The sequence below is a fragment of the Lepisosteus oculatus genome, chromosome 4 (assembly GCF_040954835.1).
Source record: "Lepisosteus oculatus isolate fLepOcu1 chromosome 4, fLepOcu1.hap2, whole genome shotgun sequence".
Classification (NCBI taxonomy): Eukaryota; Metazoa; Chordata; class Actinopteri; order Semionotiformes; family Lepisosteidae; genus Lepisosteus; species Lepisosteus oculatus.
The window spans coordinates 61,405,217-61,416,385 of NC_090699.1; the positions used below are offsets into that span (position 1 = coordinate 61,405,217).

Consider the following 11,169-nt stretch of genomic DNA (forward strand, 5'->3'; position numbering starts at 1 on the left):
CTTGTGCGTATGACAAATAAACCGAACTCTGAACTCTGCTTGCTAGTAGTTAATTGATCCAACAGTCTCGTCCAGCTGTTTCTTCAAAGAGGCTTGGACGTCAGCCTTGAAAAATAGCTGATTCCAGAGTTTCCTTCTTCCTTGTGGTAGCAGCCATGTGGATGCGAAGGAAGCTCTCAGATGCAGGAATTTGACTGGTGACAGTGAGGCTTGGCAATCAGCTCACTTTGTTTTACAAAAAGCGACACTAATAACCTTGAGGTGCTTGTGGATGCGCAAGGGGACAATCCTGCAGATTTAAAATCTTCCCCACCACTGAATTCCATTTAATGGATGATTCTCCAATTCATTTGACTGTGGCAACTGTGCATGCATATGTAAATGTATTATACATGAACGTACTGAAGGACCTAATTCTGCATGTGTGTTATTGTTACCTCCCGATGCGAAGATAAGGCAGAACTGCAGTAATAGGACATGTTACCACTGCACGTAAAATATCACTTTACTACTGACTAAAGGGTATCCATTAGAGATTTATAGGACAGTACTTCCTCTTCTGTTACTACTGCCAAAACATATATCACCACCACTAGAAAAGGTTCTGTAATATAAACTAAATAATTTCCCTAAAATATTACAAACTCAACAGATGCTCGACTCCTCAATGTAAGAGTGACCTGTGGAAAATAATTTACTTAGGTAATCAAGACAAAAAGGCTTGTTTTTAATTGTTCAGCTTTAAAAAAAAAAACAACCTTTGGCCAAGTACAATTTATGTTAAAAAGTCAAAATGACTTCGCTCTGACTTTTTTTCTGGGGGAGGGAGAAATGTTTTGTCCCAAGACTTAAACTGGAACCATGTGATGTTCAAGAAATCACAGCTTCAAACAAACAAAAATGACTGGTGAAATAAATCACATCACAGCTGCTGCTGTGAATGGTACGCACGTATCATGTTCTAATAATATAATACTGAAACTAACACTATAATCAAGAAAGGCTTGTAATTTGTAACATACCTTATTTTGGAAATGTACTATTTATATTACAATGGGAGTACACATTATATTTGCCTACCAGTGCATTCATTATTCATAGAATACTTCATCCAAGATGGCTTTAGATTTATAAGCAAAATGAATAATAATGCACTGGGCCTACTAATTTAAAGCTGCTATATACAATCAAATATGTTTCCTGTTCCTTTATTTTATAAACATGTGTCTTCATTCAAAATGCTTGGCAAGAGAATAGATTTTTCCCATACATACAAAACTAATAATAGGGGAATTTACAATTTCTTTGTCTTTCATGCAATTTTGAAAGCAATAAAAGAAGGTACAGTTTTCATTCAATGCTTTGACAGTGACCTGTTACTCGTTACTCGTAACTTAACAAAGGAAGTGAACCGAGCTCTAAATCTCAGATGCCATTAAGAATTGACTTGGTGGCAGTTTTTTGCTTGTGCTCAGTGACTTTTCGTTAAACAAGTCAGAAGTAACATTGCCTCAGTTTTGATATTCTCATTAATGAAGGATTAAAGCTGATTGGGTACTTTGACATAATGGATACTCCTGTCATGCTACTGCAGAGTTACAGGCTCATAAATATGTGAACTGTTGAAATAATACTCTGAGGTGTCATAATATCTTGATGTCTGGAAACATTTTTTTATGAGCACATATTTAGGCCTGGGCAAAAGATGAGGAGAAAACCGTACATACACAAGAATCCATCAAATCCAAACAGACATAATAAATAAAATCAGATCTTTCACATATTTGTACAACATACAAGACAATGATATCATAGATTTTAACTGCAATGTAATCCTATCCGTTACCTTGACTAAACCATGCAGATTATTAGAGTGGATCAGGTAATTCATTTAAAAAAAAACACTACACTGAAACTAAAGAATAGGATACAGAAATGGTGTTTTGCTCTTCATCGAATGATGAAAAAAGACTTCAATTTTACATTGATCTTAGATGTTTCTGATTTAGTTTGAAAGAAAGCCTGAAATGTATTAAATTTACATGTTGTATTGTGATAACTTCATTCAGTGCAAGGGCCTCTTTCAAACAAACATTATACTAGGACTTAAAAGTACAGGATTAAAAAATGCACGTCATCCCTAAGATACAAAACTTAAAACTATCTTGTTTTGGTTTATTTTTCTAGCAATTTATGCTTTCAAAGCCATGTATTTATGATTTGAAGGCTAAATTTAATCCCATTATACCACATTTTTGTTGTGGTCAAACTATTTTCCTCTTGATCTGCGCAGCAGTCTTTGCTGTAACATGGTTTTCATCTTCACTGGCTCACTTCTAAATTCTATCTGACACTTAATAACGCTCATAACTGACATAAGCTAATTGTGAAATTGGTGAAAAAAACAACAATGCTGCAATAAACTATTAATTTAAAAAAGGCATAACCAATTTAGTTTGTTTACTGTATGCTCATTAATCTTTAGGAAACATCTGTGTAGTGTTAACTATGCTTTATATTCTGAGACTTCTGATACAAATTCCTTATTATTTCTGTGCACAATACATAATTTGTTGCAAAACATCTCACAGATTTCAATAAATGTTTAAAACGTTTACCACATCTTGTAGTTGGTAACCTGTGAGACAACAGTCTCACTGATTAAAAGATATCTTGCACATCTAAGGTCCACCAGAAAGCAACAGGCCAAGTTACAGCACTATTTTTTCGAGCACAGAGTAGTTTTTCTCAGTTAACAGACACCATATAGCTGTTAAAGTACACAGAAAATAAAGCATGAAATGTCACCGAATAGTGACATTTGTGTTAAATTAATATATAAATATACAGTGAAGCCTTACTAAGGTATATCCAAAGTAATTTAGGACAAAAATAAGGTTTGGCATTTTTTAGATTAAACTATAATCTGTGTGTCTGCAGTAAATGCCAGATACTGTACCTGACCATTATTTACCACTATACTTCAAATGTCTAGGCCATGAACAATAGGTCTCTGCATGACACAGCTTTCCTTTAAAGTGGTTATCAAGGTAGCAGACTATGTAGTTTGAGTTAAAGAACTATTTATCATTTTGTTCTAACTGCTGCTTTTTGTCTTCTGTGAGAGTTTACAATGTTGGGGCATTGTCAAAGGCCTCAGCTGCCCATTTTTTTTTCTTTCAGTGTGAAATATTCTTTTTTCAAACCACAAATTGGTTTAACACAGATTATCTTATTGATGGACATCCAACATTTTATTAGTGCCTTTTGAATGTGGCCAGAAAAATCATAGCCCATCATAGCCAAAGGCAGTGGTAATCTATCAAGCAAAATGAGAGCAAAATGAGATCAAATGGTATAATTTTACTTGCTGGTGAATAGGTATTCCTTACCCTTTATGGATTTAAACTGGTTTGACAAAAAAAAACTTTGACATATATTTTAACAGGTTACAGGTATGCAAGACTCCCTACAGTTTTGAATAATAGTTTTCTTTATCAATCAACATTCATTTTCAAGGTGTGACTCATCTCAATGTTCCATAACCAACCAAGAAGGATATGGAAAGAAAACAGAATGAACTGCTCATGTTATTTTAGCCAGGGTGAGTGCTTGAAACCTGTAAGATATATATAAATGCTGTGATCTGATGTTTTGCTTGCAGGAAAATTTCCCGAATCAAGGATCTTCCTGACTTTTTATTTACAATTAATAGTTCAGTAGATACTATATTCATGTACAGATAATTCCCCCCCAAGGATGAATAAAGTACTTTGAATTGAATTAAATTGAACTTAATATTCAATAAAGTTTGAATAACTTCTCATTTTTTCTATATATCCATACATACCATGTTTGTGTTGGAACTATTGATATATTAGAACTTACTTGCTGACACCAAATACTGTAAACAAAAGAGGTCAAATATATGGCAGGAAACATACCAAGGAAAGATCTGAACATATAACCTCCGTGATCATGCATGGTACATGCATACTGTATATAGCATAATCAGCATGGTATTCTATATACAGTACAATTTCAATTTCAATTTTCTAAAAACAGGGCAACAGCAATCTTATGTTAATGAAATCTAGACAGTTGCCTCTCTTTTGAGTATAAGCAATAATTTCTTTGGAAGCACGCACATCGCATGCCACAAAGCATCAGTGAACCTATCAGTGAAAGAAAAATACACTAAATATTTTGTCTTTTCAAATCTGTTACACTCAGTAAAACAACAGAACACCAATCAGTCTTCACATTTGAAATCACCGTTAGGAATTCAAAATAAGAGTGTGCTGGGAAATAAATACATTCTGATTGGCAAGAATTCTAAATTTTCTCTTTCTGTATAAGCCTCACATTTTACAAATATATATAAAAGAAAAAAAAACAGATCAAAAGAGTCTTAATTTTAAGAAGTCATATTTTTACAAGAGAAACTCCATAGTTTTTATATGCCTGGGCTAGCTATCCCTTTGACTGTGACTTCATTCTAAATCCACAGACCCTGAAGCAGTGAAGCAGCTGAAGACCAGACAGACCACTTGACAATATCTTCATTTGACAAGAGGGACTTTTTATGCGTGCAGTTCTTATAATGAATAACGAAAAGGTTGCCAAGACCTCTCCTGCCTACAGTTTCATGGCATTGTTCAAGGCTCACCTTAAAGCTGCACATTTCAACACGGAGAACAGCTGCTGAAGTCAACAAAGATCACCTCCACTTTTAACATTGTCACACATTAAGTTATCATTATTTTTATAGATCATTATTTTTTTATCCATTGCAGCAACAGATGCAAGGATATCCCATAAAAAAAGCTATCTTAAAGAACTCAGGCCAGCTGTCCAGCTTCCAAAGCAGACTTAATTTAAAAAAGGTTTAACAACACACCAGCTCATCATACACCTGATTAAAGGCTACATTCATCACAGAAATCAATTCTATAGTAATTTACTGGCTAGCTTGTCTATTTAAGCAAGAGCAATTAAGCCTTTAACTATTGGCCATTGTCATAGACAATACACAAAGATATCTAGATCGACAAACTGCTTACTGTACCTCTTTGCTCTACCAATACAATGAACTAGTTTTTCAAAAATTTTAATTACTAATATTGTGCATGCCAGCATTTCTTATATTTAGGTCTAAAGCAACAAGCAGCTGTGAATTCCAGGTTAATGAGTCATGTGAGTCAAAGTCAAATCCCTTTACTAGATAAGTGATCAAAGTCTGTATTGTGCCTAAAGCAAGTCATTGCACACTGTATAGGAAGCGAACAATGATTTTGTTACACCTATTCATTATAATCACCAGTCTGGAATTCCATAATGCTGATTTTAATTACTTGCTTTGATTACATTGAGCTGTTTTGCTTAAAACTACTGAGGGTATTATTTCTAAAATCTCCTCTTAGGCAACAGTGTCAAGACACCTTTTCTCAAAAGATGAACCGTTTTATTGTCTTTGTAAACATTCTCAGTCATAGCTTAAACCAGCATGTGCTTGTTTCTTTCGTGTTTTGTTTTGATGACAATGTCTTTTGAATAACCTGTTTCTGGGGAACCATTCCAGATTATCTGGGGCTGGGTTCCAGAGTCTTCATTCAAAGAATGGCCAGGAATCAGGTGCAGAAATAACTTTTAATAAGGTGACATGATGGCATCTAAGAGCCAATTGTGATCTTAAAGAGGATACTGAAATTGATCAATGCAAAGGTCAACACTGCACCACTCTTTAAGTCCAGACATGCTGCTGTCTAAATAAAATATTTGAAGATGAGACAGGTCATTAAAAGAAAAATATTTATTTTGCGCTAATGGCATTCTTCGTGACTTGTAATTAATCTCCTGCATGACTGGACGACAGAATTCTCGTTTTAATATTCAGCAGCAGTCAACAATATATTTGCTCAAAATCAGTAAATTATTCATCAGATGCACCTAATCCAATGTTGCAATATACTGGCATTTTAAAACGACATATTCACAATAATCCACACCGTGCAGCAGAGATAATCCAAACAAATCCCACTGAAATTGTTTCTTTTTCTCATTTTCACTACTGTGTAACAAAAAAACATTTTCTTCTCATTCCCGCGTGTTATCAGAGTAGATACTCAACATTTAAAAACTCAAACTGCTGCTTTCGTACTGTATATAAACACTCCAATATAAAGAAAAGAGGTGACTTCTCTTTACATTACTCTCAGAAACAGGTTGAATAATGTTTTCAGAAAATCACATACTTAGCCCTCATTGTTTAAAGCATTTCCATGAGGCACACTACGTTATGTCCAAATTTGACAATTTTACAATCATGGGGGCGAAACATGAACAGTGAGGAGTTAAAGATCATGACTGGAACACGAAAGAGGAACAAGTTCAGACATACAGCCTGTGCACAAAGTCTGTCTAGAGTATTGAAATCTGGCACTCACATTGCCTTACTTTACCAAAGACCTCGTTTCTTAAAGAGACTGAAATTTAATGTAAAGGGATGTAAAGCTTCCTATTGCAATATATCAAAGTTGTTTTCATATAACAATATGTATGAAACGATTTTGAAGAATCAACTGATTATTATTAGTATTTTGCTGAATCCAGCAAATGTTTTTACACATTAAAAATATATCTAATGAGATTTGAACTTACGACCTTAGTGTCAAATATTATTATTAGTAATATCAGAAGTTTGAGTTTCATGTTATGTTATGGTAGTTCCAGATTTACCGTTTGCATTATATCAGATGCTGAAATCAGCAAATTTTTATGGAAATACTATCTCCTACAAAGACACAACTGTTGGATGTATTCCAAAATAATGTCATTAACAGCATTTTATAAGTAATCCTGCTGCGTTTTGCTTCCTTCAGGCAACATGCCTTTTCAATTAATTAAGTTTCATCAGTCCAACTGAGGCCACATTTACGGAGCTTAAATGCCATAAAAGGAGAAATTTATATCCTATATTTTTTATAACTTCATTCCTTCACTGGTTGAAAACCTTATTAAAGGTACTTTGCTTAACTCTTTTATTTTGCTTGTGCATTCACTGCTATTCACTGCTAAATAACACTGTTATTTGACATGTAAAATACAACAGAGTGGCAAACACCAGTCAAAACATTTTCTGAAAAGACTTGTTTTCAGGAAGTATACAGGGGAAGATAATTATTGTTGCACAATGTCTGAACATATATATATTGTACTTGGCGCTACAGTACGTGTCCAGGCATATGCATTGTCAAAATATTTCCTTTTGTTTGCTTTGACAGTTTTTTCAGAAACTTCATTTGCAGAATCATCCTAAGCAGACAAAAGAAAAAATACATGGTCTAGCAGAACAACTCTGTATAAGAGCTATGAAAAGAAATGACAGGATAATGTACCATATATAATGTAGGTCTTTAACCATAACACTGACATTTATTCCTCTATACACATTTCTGAATTGAAGACTACGTCTCTCTTCCTGATAATTGTTTATGAAAGCCCTCATGTTATTTCCTGTGCATGAATAAGACGTGCAGCAGAAAGAGAAATTGTTCCCTGCTGCCTTTGTATTTCAAAAGACTGCTGCTTGTTAAGGCACATCTTATATTTTTATACATAAAGCCTGATTCTATTAATTGACAATAATTGCCTTTGCAGACACCACACTATCTCAGCCCATTTTCAGCACAATGAAGAACACTCAAACCTTTAATCAAAAGATGAAAGCAGAATAACAGTTCCTGCTTGCAAATCTTTCGAAATTCTGTCATAGGTTTTTCCCTGTCACAGAGTAATCAGATGTAAACCACATGTGTTTAGGTCTTCTGGTGATCAATTTGCAATGAAGAAAATATTTTGGACCCTTCCTGATCCGTCTGAATACCTCTGGAATACAGCTGTGAGAAAATGAAACATCTGTCAGGATAGTTTAGACGTCATAAGGTCAAAAATATGTCTACATGATTACCTTGTTCAGTTATCCTAGCAAATTTCTCCTTCAGAATATAAGACCCATGGAAATTGTACAAGTTTGGGTGAATGCTATGAGTTGCACTATGCTTGTTCTTTTATTAGTTACCTATTCATCTCATCGTGGCTTTTAATGAGTAATCCTAACAACTCAAGTTTTACAGTGTTAAGCAGAAGATGATGATGATTATAATAGAGAACTACACTCTTTGGCTACAAGGCCTCATACAGAAACAGATGCCCATCAATGCATTTAACTGCTTTCAAAGACAAGCACAATAAGCGTATGATCAGTACTTTACTGCTCCTTTCTATGACAGTACTGTAAGATGTGATATTAACAGCTGTACAGTGAACACTAGAATCCACACTTGTGGTCTTAGATGTGTCTGGAAGATATAAAAAGTGTCTAGGAATGCCTACCGATGACAATGATTAAGTAGCCTGAGAATGAATTTACAAAAGTCCTGCCCTCAATATGTCAACAGTCTGTTAATGACTGTTTTTCGATTGTGGAGAAAAGCAGGTGCATTACAGGCAAAGAAAATGGAAAGCTAAAAATTATACACATTACTTAAATCTCACAATGCTACATTTCTTTCAATAACCAATATAGCTCTCAGTTTTAACCTAATACACGTGAAAGCTATCTGGTAAAAACTAGGCATTATCTAAACTAAAAACACAGACTTCATGAATAAATGTATTCCTTGAACTAATTTTTCCAAAAGGTTAGGCACACTTAGATTCAGTACTTAGCTTGGAAAAAAACAAAAGAGTTGTTTAGTTCATAAACACAAACTGGGTGGTATTTTAATGAAGCCTGGATGTCAGTCAAAAAAACTGTTTGCGTACTATACATAAAAAAGCAGAGAAATGCTGACAAGGCAGGGAGGACGTCAATTCTGAACAATTCTGTAACTCAATAAATTTGAACTGTTTACTTCTGTTGATACTCCCAGTTACTAGCAACAGTTTTGTCATAAAACGTGCTTAAAATATCCATCAAAGCCAAAACTATAAGGAAGAAAGCATGGAAAGAAATGTTAACAGATTTTTAAAGAGTACAATACTGATTATTAGAAAAAGTTTATTTTTCTTCCTTTTTATTTCCTCTGGACAGTCATAAGCTTAATCGATTTGAATACAATAGAAGAATTTGGGGACACAATTCCAACTTAAAAGGAAGTGTATTCAGACCCATGAACAGAAGGATCTATTTTTTATACTTTTATTTCACTAGGAAAGTGAACGGGGATTGAATGCTCGATTACAATGATGACCAGGTGATACATTCATGAATCAGGGCATTCACTGGTGTAGTCTGTATCTTGTTCAAGAGTTTAACAGCAGCCTCTCACCTAGATAGAGCCCTAACTACTACTTTTAAAGTGTGGTGAGTATCTGGATACTCACGTTGTTGAAGCTGATTACCAAGGACACTTTAAAAGTAGTGGGTAGAGGCGTACTAGTGACTCCAGACCAAGGGGATCATGGGCTCAAATCCCAGGTGAGAGGATGCTACGGTACTGAATTTGTATTCAAACACAAGTGACAAACAGTTTATTCAGAAAATAATTAGTGTTATAGCTAAATTGTATTTGAAAAAAGTCTTAATAAAGTGAGATGCATTACATTCGGATAAACTGTGGTGCACTTTAAACATTCTATTTAAATGTAGTTAAAGTACACCATCTAATATGGTATTGTAATTCCAGAAAACTCATATCTAATAACCACGTTTACAGTGTGCAGGAACAGGAGCCCATGTAACACAGTGAGGACTGTGATAGCCCAGTACCTATGTACTGACGTAAACAGATTAAAATTCTGTTCTCATGATTGAACAACCTTGACAAACAGAAAGAGTACTTAATGGGATACATACAGTAAACTGTTTCCATATTTCCAACATTCCCAAACAGTAAATTTTCCCGAGAATGAACGAGTGTGGCAAGTTGCTGGAAAAAAAATAAATAATAATAATAACCCAGAAAAAAAAACACTTCAAATTTGAAGTAAAAACTCTGAAGGCTTAAATTAATAGCATGAACACGTTTCAGTTCATTGAAACGCAAAGACTGCATGAGATGATCTAATACTTCAAAAAGAAAAAAATGAAAAGCTGTCTAATAATAATTACAGAAATAATTTTCCACACTAGTATAACTAATCTAAAACTGCAATTTTGCCAGCATGTGGAAATTTAAAAAATATGGTACTGAGTACATAAATGTGGCACTGAGATAGACTTCTCCACTCTACCATAAGCGGTTAGTTCCATCTTAAAAAGTAAAAAATAGACAAAACTCAATGTTCTGAATGTGGAGATTTCTTCAAGTGAGGGAAGAAGACTGCAAAGCTTCTTTTCTACTTATCAGCGTGGACATCACCTCTCAGCTCACATGCAGACTTAGCTCCCTCCTCTGACCTGTTCTTCCTCATGCCTAACACCTGGACGAACAGTAGTCTAAAGAAAATCACAAATGCTGCAAAGGGTGTTCGACCCATACTGCTCATTTGATAGCTTAGTAGTTAAGTGAATTTAAAATGTTATCCATCCATCTGTTAAAACACCCCCAAGTTCTTTTATAAGAACTCCTGTTGGGAGAGCAGGGACGTTTATCATCTGGAAATGTTAGTCTTACTCATACAATAGTCTTCTACAGGGCTGAATGATTTGAGAAAGGGAAATCTCTTGTTTGTCTGGCCGATCACACACACACACACACACACACACACACACACCCAAGCCAGTAAAACAAGCCAGTTTTAAACCATCTTCAAAATTTGAAAAGAATTACTCTGTGGATATTTTCCCCACACAACAGAACAACAGAAGGGTATTGAAGAAAGCTCATTATATTTAGACATGGTTTTGTCCCAAAGATTTGTAAAGTTTCTTCAGTTGTAAAAAACAAAAACAAACCACAAATGGTTTATGCAATTTTTCTGTGATATATCATTAGATGAAATGACTCTCTCAACTGAAAAACAACCTTAATCTAAAACATGAAAAGCTGAAGGAAACCACGAATATCTATTAATGATTAAGCATTCGTTTAAAACACGGAATTGGTTGGGCATTTGAGAAAAAGGCAATTCAAAATTTTTATTTCAATAAACACTCCACATTTGACCTGGCTTGCTTTGATTCATTTTTTTTCTTGAAGGCTGTGAACTTTGATGATGTGAAAT

At 34.5% G+C, this 11,169-nt stretch overlaps 1 protein-coding gene across 3 annotated transcripts in view; it reads right to left on the minus strand.

Annotated features, from left to right (window-relative positions):
- The window catches only part of cenpp (centromere protein P), a 106,120-nt gene that overhangs the window by 7,998 nt on the left and 86,953 nt on the right, over positions 1-11,169 (minus strand). The window lies entirely within an intron of this gene.